At 23.1% G+C, this 13,096-nt stretch overlaps 1 protein-coding gene across 5 annotated transcripts in view; it reads right to left on the bottom strand.

Moving 5' to 3' along the window:
• Positions 1–13,096, bottom strand: part of LOC112591674 (Down syndrome cell adhesion molecule-like protein Dscam2) — a 64,630-nt gene that overhangs the window by 49,991 nt on the left and 1,543 nt on the right. Inside the window, exon 1 of one of the 5 annotated variants that reach the window (XM_025335565.1) lies at positions 10,339–10,358. The exons of the other annotated variants lie outside the window; for them this stretch is intronic. The gene's annotated coding sequence lies outside the window, so the exon portion shown is untranslated. Of the gene's footprint in view, positions 1–10,338; positions 10,359–13,096 lie in introns of those variants that run through there. 5 annotated transcript variants of the gene reach the window in all.

Here is a 13,096-nt window from a genome sequence, read left to right as displayed (position 1 = left end):
AGAACACTGATGACAACGCATTGTCCATTTCAACTCCCTTTGTGTTCAAAAACCCGTTGAGCTGTTGAGCACCTCCACACGCCATTGATCCGACGATCATTATTTCATATTGTGTTCGTCTATGTTTGGCATTTAGTCTCATACAAATGATCGGATACGAATCGAATTGTTTATGTGATGATTGAACAATTTTTTTTCTCTTTTATGTTTATACCAGTTATATACACAAAACCTTTTGTATTTATTCTACACTAAATAACATATTATATAATAAAATGCAGTGCATGTAAATTTAATATCATTACCCAATACAATAGTTACATAGGTCTTACGAAAAATTAAAAAACTATTTAGTACTTATAATTATCAACAGGCTTAGATAGCTATTATAGCTAGGAATGCCTTAAATAATAAAAAAAAAAAAAAAAAGAAGTACTTATAGTATACGAGTAGACTACGTTATTTTAATATCTATCACGATCGATTTGCACAAAATTATATGTAAAAACAAAACTATACAATAATGGTACCCATAGCTTATTGTTAATTAACGGTCATTTGGTAGAGAAAAGCTGACGGGTGCGCCAACAGCTCTGCATTATATATTTTGTTTTAATCCTCACCCACATTGCAGTAAAATTTATTTTTATTTTATAATAATATGTTCTTACTAGATACGTTTTATAGGTAGACAGTAGGTATTATAAATATTTTAATATCGACTGCAGTGTTTTTATTATACACACATGTTGGATTAATATCCCCTAACTGTAGAAAATAATATCAATAACAAAGTATTGTTGATACATAGTCGAACTATCGAACCAATAAATTTTTACGATGTTGAGTCGTGATCTCTCACATCATATGCTAATAATTGTTATAATAATACATAACTACAGCAACTATTATACCAATATTACATTCCAATACTGAGAAATTATAGTGTAAATTCCTAGAGCTCAGCTGAGTAGTCGTCTGTCATCAGTATAAACAATAGACATAAATATTATTAGTCTGTTTTATTATATAAATTCTTAATAATGATATTCAATCATTCTATCCATAAATTATTGATAACATTACTTTTTATTTGTTAAATTACCACCGTTTATTGTATTATTGATATACTATTAGTTTTTGTCTACTTAATGGTTGTGTTAAATTGTTAATTTATGCAATTGTTACCATAAAATTGTAGTATTACACACTATTCTATTAGGCACTAAACTCATTAATACATATAAATAAATAAATAAATAAATAACTACTAAATAATACAATTATTATATTATAAAATATGTGTTACTCATCTTTACGTAAAATTTAGTGATTTTCGAACTCAATATAAAAATGTTCATACAAATAGTATATCACGCGGGGCTGGTTGTAGGACAGTTAATACGGTCATATCGAAAAAATGAAAAACGTAGACAGTTTTTACTATTTCAAATAGTAATAAAATTTAAATGGCGGACAGTTTGTACTATTTCAGATAGTAATAAAATGTAAATGCCGGTCAGTTAAAAAAGTATGTTTCACATTATTACTATTATAGTATTATATAATCTATAAATCGTCATTAATATCATAATTATTGCTACAAGAAATTAAAAAATAAAAATTATGAGTATAATGAGTATATATTTTAAAATATAAACTTAAAAGGTAAATGTGTGCAAATTATCTCAATTAATTGTTTATTATTTGTAGTTTTGTTTTCGTGTTGAGTACAGATTTCATGCACTTATTTTTGCGCGTTTCCGTTTGTTTTTTCCCTTATTCTTTTCCAAATGGCTGCCACATTCGTCTAATTTCAAATATCGTAAAACCGTCCAAAAACTTGGATTAGCTAATTCAACCAATTTATTGAATAAGCTATTCCATCTCTTGCAAAAATTATTTGTCCTATACGATTTATTAATTGTTTGGTCTCTGACATTCCATATTTAAAGAGGAAATCTAGTATAGAATTCTTTCCGCTAACATACAAGTATGTAAAATCAAAATATGAAATCAATGGAAGTAGATCTTGAGAAAATGTTGCAAACGTATTAACTATTTCATTAGGTATTTCTTCAACTGGTAAAAACGCTAATGATGTTATCATTTTATACTTTTGCAATTTGTTCAAAAAAATTTATTTTCTGCGTACAAAGTGTCCGCCACCAAATTTCAACAATTTATTTTTACCGTACAAAATGTCCGCGATATGCTATTTAGACAATAGACAATACAAAATGTCCGTTTACCCGCGGGGCTTCCAGACACACTTTACATGAGTAAATGGCGTTGTTGCGTAAGAAATTCCGTGATAACTTAATATCAAACCGAGGTGACCAAAATTTGCCTCCCAGATCACGTAACCTTTCGCTATGTGATATTATTTTTTGGGGGCAAAAGTGAAGTCACAAGTGTATGTAAACAACCCTCAAGACATTCATCAATTGAAGAAAAAATCAGACGGACAATTGGAGGAATCAGCAAAGAGATGTATGCAAAAGTGATCACCAATTTCAACGATCGCATTATTGCTTGCAAGGAGCGCGGAGGTGGAAATTTATTAGACATAGTTTTTCATCATTAAATCGGGGATTTTCATGGTTACAATCAATTTTTTTCTTGAAATTTCGATGGGTTTTTTCTGAGTTATTGCGCTTTCAAAATGTGCGATTCTTCTGGGACATCCTATATATTTTATACGCATAATTAAGTTCATTATAATATTATATTGTATGATTTAATTAAAAATATATTATTGCTAATCTCATTTTACCATAGTTTATCCTAGTAAATTTTATTAAATAGATTAAATTGAATCAATACCTACCTACATTAGATTTTTATACTAACTATACTGTCCTTTACTAAGTTAATAAAATTAAATTATTATATCATAGAAAATCCTTAAAGGTTATTAATTTAAAGGCACTCTCGTATTCACTTAGAAATATTGCAGTACATTATTATAAGTGCACATTTCAAGGAGCTTTCAGAGTTTAAATCATATATTGTTAATGTTTAAATAAAAAATTAGTTTACATAGTCTTAGTTGAATTATAAATTAATGTCTATAAATAATAATATTGTACAATAAATAAATTCGTAGAAATCTAAATAAATTAAATTAATTTATGTAGCCGTATAGATAATTGATAAATTAATGGTTCATTTTCAAAATCTTTGAACTATAAATGTCTTCTTCAACTTTACAAAAACCGACGAAATGAACAATAATGATCCCTTATCCACTCTCAGTGGTATCGTGAAGTAATACTCCCAAATATTCCAAAAGTGGTCGGCAATGGTTTACACGGAATTTTTAATGAATACACGTGAAAAGGTGGAATGTACTAAATACATGTTTTAAGGTAAATAATGAGAAGAGATTCCTCGTACACGCCATCAGTTTGGTCAACATAAAAATACATACAAAAGATAAATTATTTGCTTTATAAATTCCATACATTAAAAAAATAAATATTCAGACAAATAAATTATAAACTTTAATATTATAGCTATGAAAGTATTAAATTATTATTATGATATTAAAATTAATTTAATAAAGCTAGGTACCTAGTGATAAATAATGTCAAATTTAGAAGAAATATCAGTTTAAGTTTATTGTCTTATTATTTTTTTGATTGTTTTATATTTTTATAATAACAACTTTATTTAAAACTATAATCGTAAATATAAATTGCACTATATTGTGCATAGATATAAAAAATAGTATGTAAATATATATATATATATATATATTTAAGTGTATAAAAATAAATGTTTATTTAGAATTAGGTACCTGTATAATAAAATAATATATTTTTGACTTAATTTTTTTAGTAAAGCAAAACATTTTCATAACTGAGATTTTTAAATACCTACAGAGAGTTAGTAATAATGTTAGTATATAATTTTAAACTGTAAAAAATCGTGAAAGGTATTAAACGTTAATTATACTTTATGTAATTAATTTATGGTTTTAATTTAATACATTTATGCAATGACAACACTTTAGTAAATCTTTATTGTTGGATTTCTTATTGTTATTGTTAAGTATTATTATTGGAAATATATTTATAAATAATTTTCACGATGTGTACATTTAATATAAATTTGATAACATTTAAAAATATAAAAATGGACTCAAACCTTACAATTACATATTATTTTATTATTGTTATTATATTATTATTATTTTATTTTTGTAATAATAATAATTATTATATATATACAGATAAAAGATAATATACTTTTAAATTAATGATTATTATGTTAATTGCATTTTTTTTTAATTTCGTTAATTAATGTTACAAGTATAGGTAGGTACTTACTTGATATTTATAATTTTTGAAGATAACGCCATACCAAAGTTTATTATCTTGCACACAGTATCAAACTAATAGTTAACAAACATTTTAACTGTAATCTTTATTTTTGTATAAAATTACTGATTAATAAACAATAATAAATGACTATATTATTTTATATTAATAAAATATAATTTTTTTTATATATGTAAATTACAATTTATGTGTAAGAACATTGTACAGTAAATAGTGTTGTTTTAAAAAAAAAATCTATATTTTTTAAATTAGACTAAAAGTTATAAATATTTAAGTATGAATACAGTAGGTATTTAATAAATATTTTATTAGAATATTTAAATTCTAACAATATAAAATTCGTACTAGAATAACAAATTAATAAATTAATTATTTTTACCTCTCAATCCTTATAACTTTAAATATTTTTAGTCATTAAATTTTCTTCATTAAGTATTTATTTATGATAGCTTATAAAATAAAAATGTCATTAAAATCGCATAAATATGCGCTATATTATTACCTTAAATATCGCTAAAAATATGCAATAAAAACAACGAAATATGCAAAAAGAGGAAATCGTACAGTAAAAAACGACAAAAAACCCAACAAAATCAGAAGATAACAAAAATGAAAACCAAATATTTAATACAAAATTATCATAATATTATATTATATATCTATTATCGCTATACATACATTACGGCGTTACATCAGCGTAATCAGTCTGTTTATTTAATCTATACATTTACTATTAATTTAATAATTCGATTGACAAAAATCTAAAAACACGTTTTGTTAAATTATGATTTCATAAAATATGACCAATTTTGATTCAAAAACAAGTAAAAAAGCAAAAAAGTCTCAAAACGTCCAAAAAAAAGCACTAAACTAAAAAATCGCAAAATATGCAAAAATATCAAAATAAAATTTTTAATTTGAGTTTTCTGTATCGTGAAACACATTTTTAGCTTACTCTGCTATTTTTTAAGCATCTCATAAGAAATATGCAAATGCTATAAAATCCCAACTCTGGTCATTATTGTTAATAATTGAAGAAAAATTCGTTATTATAAAACTAAAACCTTATTTTATTTTATAACTTAAACATTGAAAACCTAATAAATAATGATGGTAAAATGTTTTAAGCAAAAAATTGTATGCATTTAAAAATAAATATTGATAACTATAATTATAATTTTTAAATGTTTATTAAATAAATTATAAAACTTAATAATTTATTTCAATTTTAATTGTATATTTGTTTCACATTACTTTTAATTGTTTTTATTAAGTATAATGTACGTAGACATTATTGGCTTAAGGCTTAATTTTTACTTAAATTTAATATTATTAATTCATAAAAGACTATAAGTATTAGTTTATATTAATACAGAGTATTAATTCAATTTTGCTATAATTATGATTTGAATATTAATAATAACAACGGTTTCTTTATGTATAACAATAAAATTAATACTTTATTTTAATATGTTTACTAATACCAGCATAACATAAGCGATCTATAAAATCAATTTATTTTATTATTAACTTAATATAATTAATTTTAAATAACAATTATTCTTATTATAGGATCTTTTTCCTGTTGCATTGCTATCGACTTTTAAATAGATTCATCATTTATTTTTTTTATTACTTTTAAATATGATATTGTAACGTATATTTTTTGATAGAATTAAACATATTGTTATTATTATTATTATTATTATTATTATTATTACTCTATTAATTATAGAAGATTTTTAAAAGTACTTGTTCATTATCAAAAAATTAGGAAGACAGATACATATATGGATAGTTCTTGATATACTTAAAAATATAAATAATTTTTTTATTTACCTACATTTTTACTTTAAAAATATTTTCAGCAACATAAAATTTTATATTTAAAAATGTTGAATAAAAAGGTCTAAACCTATATTATATAAATAACCAACTAGATACTTATAAAAACTTGCACATTCACTTTGAAAATGAGGAAAGAACACGTCACCCCTTCACATCACTACAGTAATGATGCGGCGAAGGAAGTATATTTGTGAAGCGGTTGCCTCTGGGTTTTTTACGGGGTGAATGAATGTGTGTATAAATAATATATGATATGAGTTAAAATCACATTTATAGAATTTTTAAGGAATATATTTCTTAGGGTAATCATTTGTAGATAAAAAAAGTAGGTGTTGGAGTATTATATACAAATGTATCTGTAACTAAAAACTTTTAAAATTCCGTGGAATCGATAATACTAAAAATTATATAAATAATGTATTATATTAACTAGTAATTTTAATTTAACTTCAAATAATTATATGCCCATTACATGCGTATTTATTGATATATGACAAAAATATGTTGTATAGATAATGGTAAAACGAATATGATTATTTGTGGTAAACAGTATATTTTTTTTATTTTACCTTAATATTAGTTTAAATTAATAATGTTGATCAATTTTATTAATTTATCATGATAAAAACTATAATTCAATATATCTGACTTAAAAACAACGTATACGTACGATTAATATTCATTATCAGGTAATAGTATACAAAAACCTTTTTGAAAATCTTTACCAATCAGTCATCAATATTACTCATAAATACTTAAAAATTATTCTTTACTTAAAAAATGTTAGTGGATATTATTTTATCAATCCTGATAACTGTTTATAATAGTTTTTGATTACTGTGGTTTATCTAGTTTATCATAATCATTTTAATTTTCATGATATATAAATATAAGTGCTGATTGTTACATTCATAAATTGGAACTTTAATTTTATTTTAAAATAGCAAGACACCTCAACATACTACCCATCTCATATAACATATTCTACAAAAACCTTTTATCTTACTTTTTGATTATTTTATGAATAAAATGTTTAATCAATTACTATATAAATATTATTGTCTTAAAAATTATTATTATTAATTATTTATTTATTTTTTTATTATTAACGAGAATCTTCATAATAGTATTGCTGTACGAAACTAAACATTATCAATTTAAAATTGATATTTTCAGAAATTTGTTTTTTTTTTTGTATTGAAACGAATTTTTCTGATAATTAAATATTGTAAATGAAAAATAAAAGTAATATGAGTGTATTTATTTCGTAAACATAAAAATGAACAAAAACATTTTATGTTTTACAAAATATTTGTCAACTGTAAAATATAGATGTCTTATTTTTTTTTTAAATTTAAATAGACATTTAGAATAAATGTTTTTGTTTAATTCATAAATGAGGTGAAGTATTAGTTCGTGTTATTAATAAAAATATAATTCAAGATTTTTGTCTTTTAGATTTTGAACGAAGGAACAAATGCATAGATTTTATGGTGGTGCGTTAGGAGTTTTTGAATAAGTTTCCAAGTAGAAATAATTATCCAAAAGTTTCAATTGATTCTATTTTATCTATTAAAAATTAAGTTTTATTGGTACTTTAAAAGGTCTTATTTATGATTTTCTAAGAAGTTTTTATAAAAAAGAACTAAAAAGATGAAAGAAGAGTAGAAAATATTAAGAAATTCAAACAACGATTTTTGATTCATTTCTCGTATCCGATAAATCATTTTTTAATAAATTATATTCACTTTTAATTCGATAATACTACACAGTCCTATCATAATATTTTATTCGCTTAAGTTAGCAAAACAAGATAATATAGTGTTAGGCACTTTAAAGTTCTAACTTATTACTTATTATTATATATATAAATCTTTTTGTATCTTGAATTTTTAAATAAAAATAATTAATAAGTAATTACCAAATAAATAAATTTTTTAATTTTAGATGTCAAATTCTTAATATATTATTTTAAATTTATAATTTAAATATTTATAGAAAATTTCTTATTTTTATTTTGATATTGAATCTCTTTCTTCATCTCTTGGGATTAGGACTGTATATTCCATAATATAACCTTACCCTATATTTTCATAATTAAGTTTAAATTTGATTTTTTTCATAGTTTAGCTACTCAAAGAATAAATAATGAATTTCTCGGAAATGAAAATTTTCTATTCCCACTTTTTAATTTTTTTTGTCGTAATTTATTTTCAAAGTTCAATCATTAACTTTTCACTTATAGCCTTGAGGTTAAATTACTTTTTAAAACATAACGTTCATAAAATCAATGAATTGTTAAGTAAAAAAAATGTATTCAATCATAACTAATTTTTTAACTTTTTTTCAAAATATATCCCAATTTGGACACTATTTAAAAATAATCTTTTTAAAGTAAGATAAATTTACCAATATAATATACCTAATACATATTCCTAAACATTTTGAAATAATATTTGAACAAATAAAGTACTTATTAATCACTAGAAATCTTCTTTTTTTTTAAGTTTTAGTATAGTTACTTAAAAAAATAACTTAAAAACATTTAATTCACAAAAACTAAATAAATACCAAACAAATGTATTCATTGATATTCAGAAAATAATTTACTAGAGCTCTTATTATAAAACTTTTCAATTCTTAGTATAAATTTTGGAAAAAAAATAATATTCAAAAGTGTAATATCTACTTAATAACTTTCTAAATGCATTAATATGAAGTTACAATAACTAAAGGTACAAAATTATAAACATAACGTTTTAAAAAAATATATTATTTAAAGCATATAATATTATATAAAAAAATTAATAAATTTTAAATATGTAGATTTTAATTTAAAACAAAAATTAATCTATTTATTTTTAGCTTCATATTTCTATACATTTTATGATTTATTTAACTTTAAAATTTTTTATTTTAAAACTTATTGTTTGTATATAAAATATAATAATTTTTATTTATACTTCTATTTATAAAATATATTGTTTTTTCATAAAAAAAATTATTAGATTTTAAATTTATTACTAAATATCATAAAACAGTAGACTATATTAAAGTACAAAATTGAAAATATTTTGTTCTAGCACTAGTATTTTATAATTAAGAACCAATTTTAAAAATAAAAATTTTTAATTAAATCCGCGATGTGTAATATTGAAATTTGTTGAATATAAAGTAATATGAACTATTAATTTTAAATCAAGTAATGAAATAGTTGATACATAGATGTATAAATACATAAAGCAATTTGATAAAGCAGTTATACATAACATAATTTACAGTCATTGACCATTGTTTATATACCTAATAGATAACTTCTAGTGGTTTATTTAATCAAATCAAAACACTTAGATACGTTGAAGTTTGAAAACTATTTTGCTTAAACTTTTCGGTCGAAATACATTAACTATTATCATTATCTACACTCACTTGAATTGCAATTTTCTCTAGAACTACAATCTTTGATCAGACTACTTTTTCTTGAACTTTTGTGAAATGTTATTGAATATTTGAATGTTCAAAAACTTTCTAAATACGTCTAAGTTGAAAATCATAACGACCGATCACAATAAAATCGTCCATAGTAAGCATACATTGTCCTTCCTTATTCAGTTATAAATAAAATCATATACCGAAAATAGAAACGTTGAAGCTATACATCTAATTAAATATCTAAATGTATACTAGCTAAATATTTTGGGTTATCTATTAAAAACTATTGATACAAGTAGTTTTAATTGTTTAATCAATTAGACGAGATTTCAAATGAAATTGCATTTTGTAAACGAGATTTCAAATTTCCGAGAATTATAAACAATTAGTACTATATTTTTTTTATCTAACTTAAGTTTCTTTATCTACACTAACACAGGCTTGCTGTAGCGGTGATACCCGATTGAGCACGGTCGTTATCGGCTGACTTTTTTGACCACCCAACTGAGCACGATAAAAAGAGAATAAAATATTTTGTGTACAATGTTGTCAGATTTTTACTAGCTCGTATATTGTGTAAATTACTAATAGGTAATTAACGTATTAGTCGAAAAACACCCACGGAAGTTAAAAATAACTAGGATAGATACGAAACTAGAATTTTCATCTACAACGATTGCACTAAATTGTGATTAACTGTTAATGTATGTACCTGCGCTGTAAATAAGACTGGTTACAGTAAGTCTGTTCTGTTGTCTCGTGTTCGTGTTCGTGTTCCTTCAAAAATAATGTTTCTTAAACTTTTTTTCTTAATTTGATGTCTGTACGTATTACATACTGTTTTCTATCTTTGATTTCGTTAAACACTCATCTGATATACTGTATAGTGTGTATCTGCGTGTTCACAGTAAAAGTTTACAAAATAAACATAATTTCAAAAACTTTATAAATATTTAAAACTACAGTTATGTATAACCTACAATTAGATTACATATATTTATAAATGTTATAATAGTAGTATTTACTGTTTTTTAATTATTTAGTAACATAAATTTGATGCGATGTACCTATATGTTAAACATTAAAAAACGAAATTCTTATAGTATTTGAATAAAACCTACATATATTTAAAACTTAAATAAAACACAGCTAGATTAAATAAGCCCAGATAAATACAAATGCAGACGTTAAAATGTATAAGAACCCATAGGGAACACAGCGCTGTTGCCTATGCCCCCATTTTTTTTTTTTTTTTTTTTTTTTTTTATTGAATTCAATATAATGCAATGTAATTATCATATTTTCTTATAATATATATTAGTATTGTTAATTTTACTCTAATGTTTTGATAAAAATAAAATATTATTTTAATTTTAATATTAATACAATTAGTATATTATTAATTAAATATCGCTTATTTCATTTAATATATTAAGCTAGCTAGTATTCATTATTTATTATTATTTGACAGTTATCTATTAAAAATGGAAATAAAAATAATATTTACTTTCATTTTTTTTTTTTATTTATAAAAATAATACAAAAAATCTGTACAACAAGTGGTAATGAGGTATGTATTGATGATGCTGTATAAATTATATTAAAGACAATAAAGAGGAAAAAGGGGCGTTATTTATAAAGTTTATTCAAAATAATATAAATTTATAGTTGAAGACCCTGGCTAAAATTGTACACTTGGCTGCCATTTTGGTTAATCAGAACTTGGAACTAAGATGTATATCTGCTTCATAATTTATATTAATCTGAATTCAATATTTGCATAAAATTAATTAATTTTTAAAATTATTCATCAATATTCACAAACTTATAAGTATTATTAAATAATGACAAGAAAAAATAAATGTAAAAATAATATTCTATAATATACTGCACAGATTTAGTTTCATCAGTTATAAATTATAATAATACATACATATATATATATATATATATATAATATTATAGTTTTTCATTATTAACGTATTACATGGACACAGCCATAAAAGTTATAAATAAAAAAAATACTGCATATTTATATAATATAATACATGTATATTATAAATATTTAAGTCTTAGATATACAGTACTACGTTTAGCAGTATTAACAGAATTACACAGCATTAATAACGAATATAAAAAAAAAAATTTGACCTGTATCGATGTTACAAAAATGGTAAAGGCTTAAGATATTTTAATACTTTTTGTGGCAATAAGAAAGAAAGGTGAAGACACGTGCATATAACGATAAGTCGATAAGTCTCTCATACGACCATGCGGTGATAAAGATATCGGACAGAGCACTTATTGGTGTAGTCGTATCGCATACCGCCATTATGTAAACCACAATATGTAAACTATGGTATATGATGTACGAATATGTATTATATTATGTACTACTACTACCTAAATATAATTATAATAGTTCGTATCGCAGTAGTATGAAATATTCGGAATTCATTGACACCGAAAGGGACGTATGTATTATTACGAAGCGGTAGTATTATCACGTTGTTTGTAAAAAATGTAAAAAAAAAAGTGGTAAAAAAAAAATTCCGTGGTATTGAAATCTCTTCCGAGAAACGCGATCGTTTTCATTAATTCTGTTGTCGCCTCCTCCATTGCACAGTGACGAGTCCGCCGGGAAGGGAAAGTGTGAAAAAAATTACAGCGCCGTGACGTGACGTGAGCCAAATTATTATATTAATATTATATTAAGTACAGACTATAATATACATATTATACAGACTACGCGTGTACATCATTACGTACACGTCTGATGTATTAATACCAATACTACTGAACTGCAGTTTATATTCGTAGTGTTAAGGTTTATTATAATAATGTACAACATTAATAACTATAAATCTCCGTTGGGAAAATTAATTTTTAACACTGGAAAAAGAACACTATATTATTATATAGCGTATACGTACTGCATCTACAACGAATTGCTGCGGTAACGAGAATAGTATTTGTTGATCATAAATTAATTGCATTAACATCAATTTCAATACAGTCTGTTTTCAATCATACATACATAGCAATGCAGTAAAGGGAACCGACTAACGTTTTTTTTTCTTTTGTTTTCTATTGAACACTGTGATTTATTACATTACGCGGTACATGGTATACATATTTTATTTTAAATTCTACGCGTTGTAGGGATAATAGGTATATTATTATAATACACCTACAGATACATTTATTATAATTCAATTAATTAATGGGTACCTATAATGAAGTTTTCGTGCATGATACAAAATATGATACACTAATAAACAACTGATCGTAATATTATATAATTATCAATCGAAAATAATATATATTTACTTCAAGTATATCAAAATTATAATAACACAAGACAATATATGTTATAAATATTATAAACGAATACATTATATTGTGAAATGTGCGCTAACTGCAGTACAAATACTTAAAAATAATGACAAACAATTGTCTATTAAACAAAA

The sequence above is a fragment of the Melanaphis sacchari genome, unplaced genomic scaffold, assembly GCF_002803265.2.
Source record: "Melanaphis sacchari strain LSU unplaced genomic scaffold, SCAv2.0 Contig141_pilon_pilon, whole genome shotgun sequence".
In the NCBI taxonomy this organism is placed as follows: domain Eukaryota; kingdom Metazoa; phylum Arthropoda; class Insecta; order Hemiptera; family Aphididae; genus Melanaphis; species Melanaphis sacchari.
This window is presented reverse-complemented; position numbering and strand designations above follow the sequence as displayed.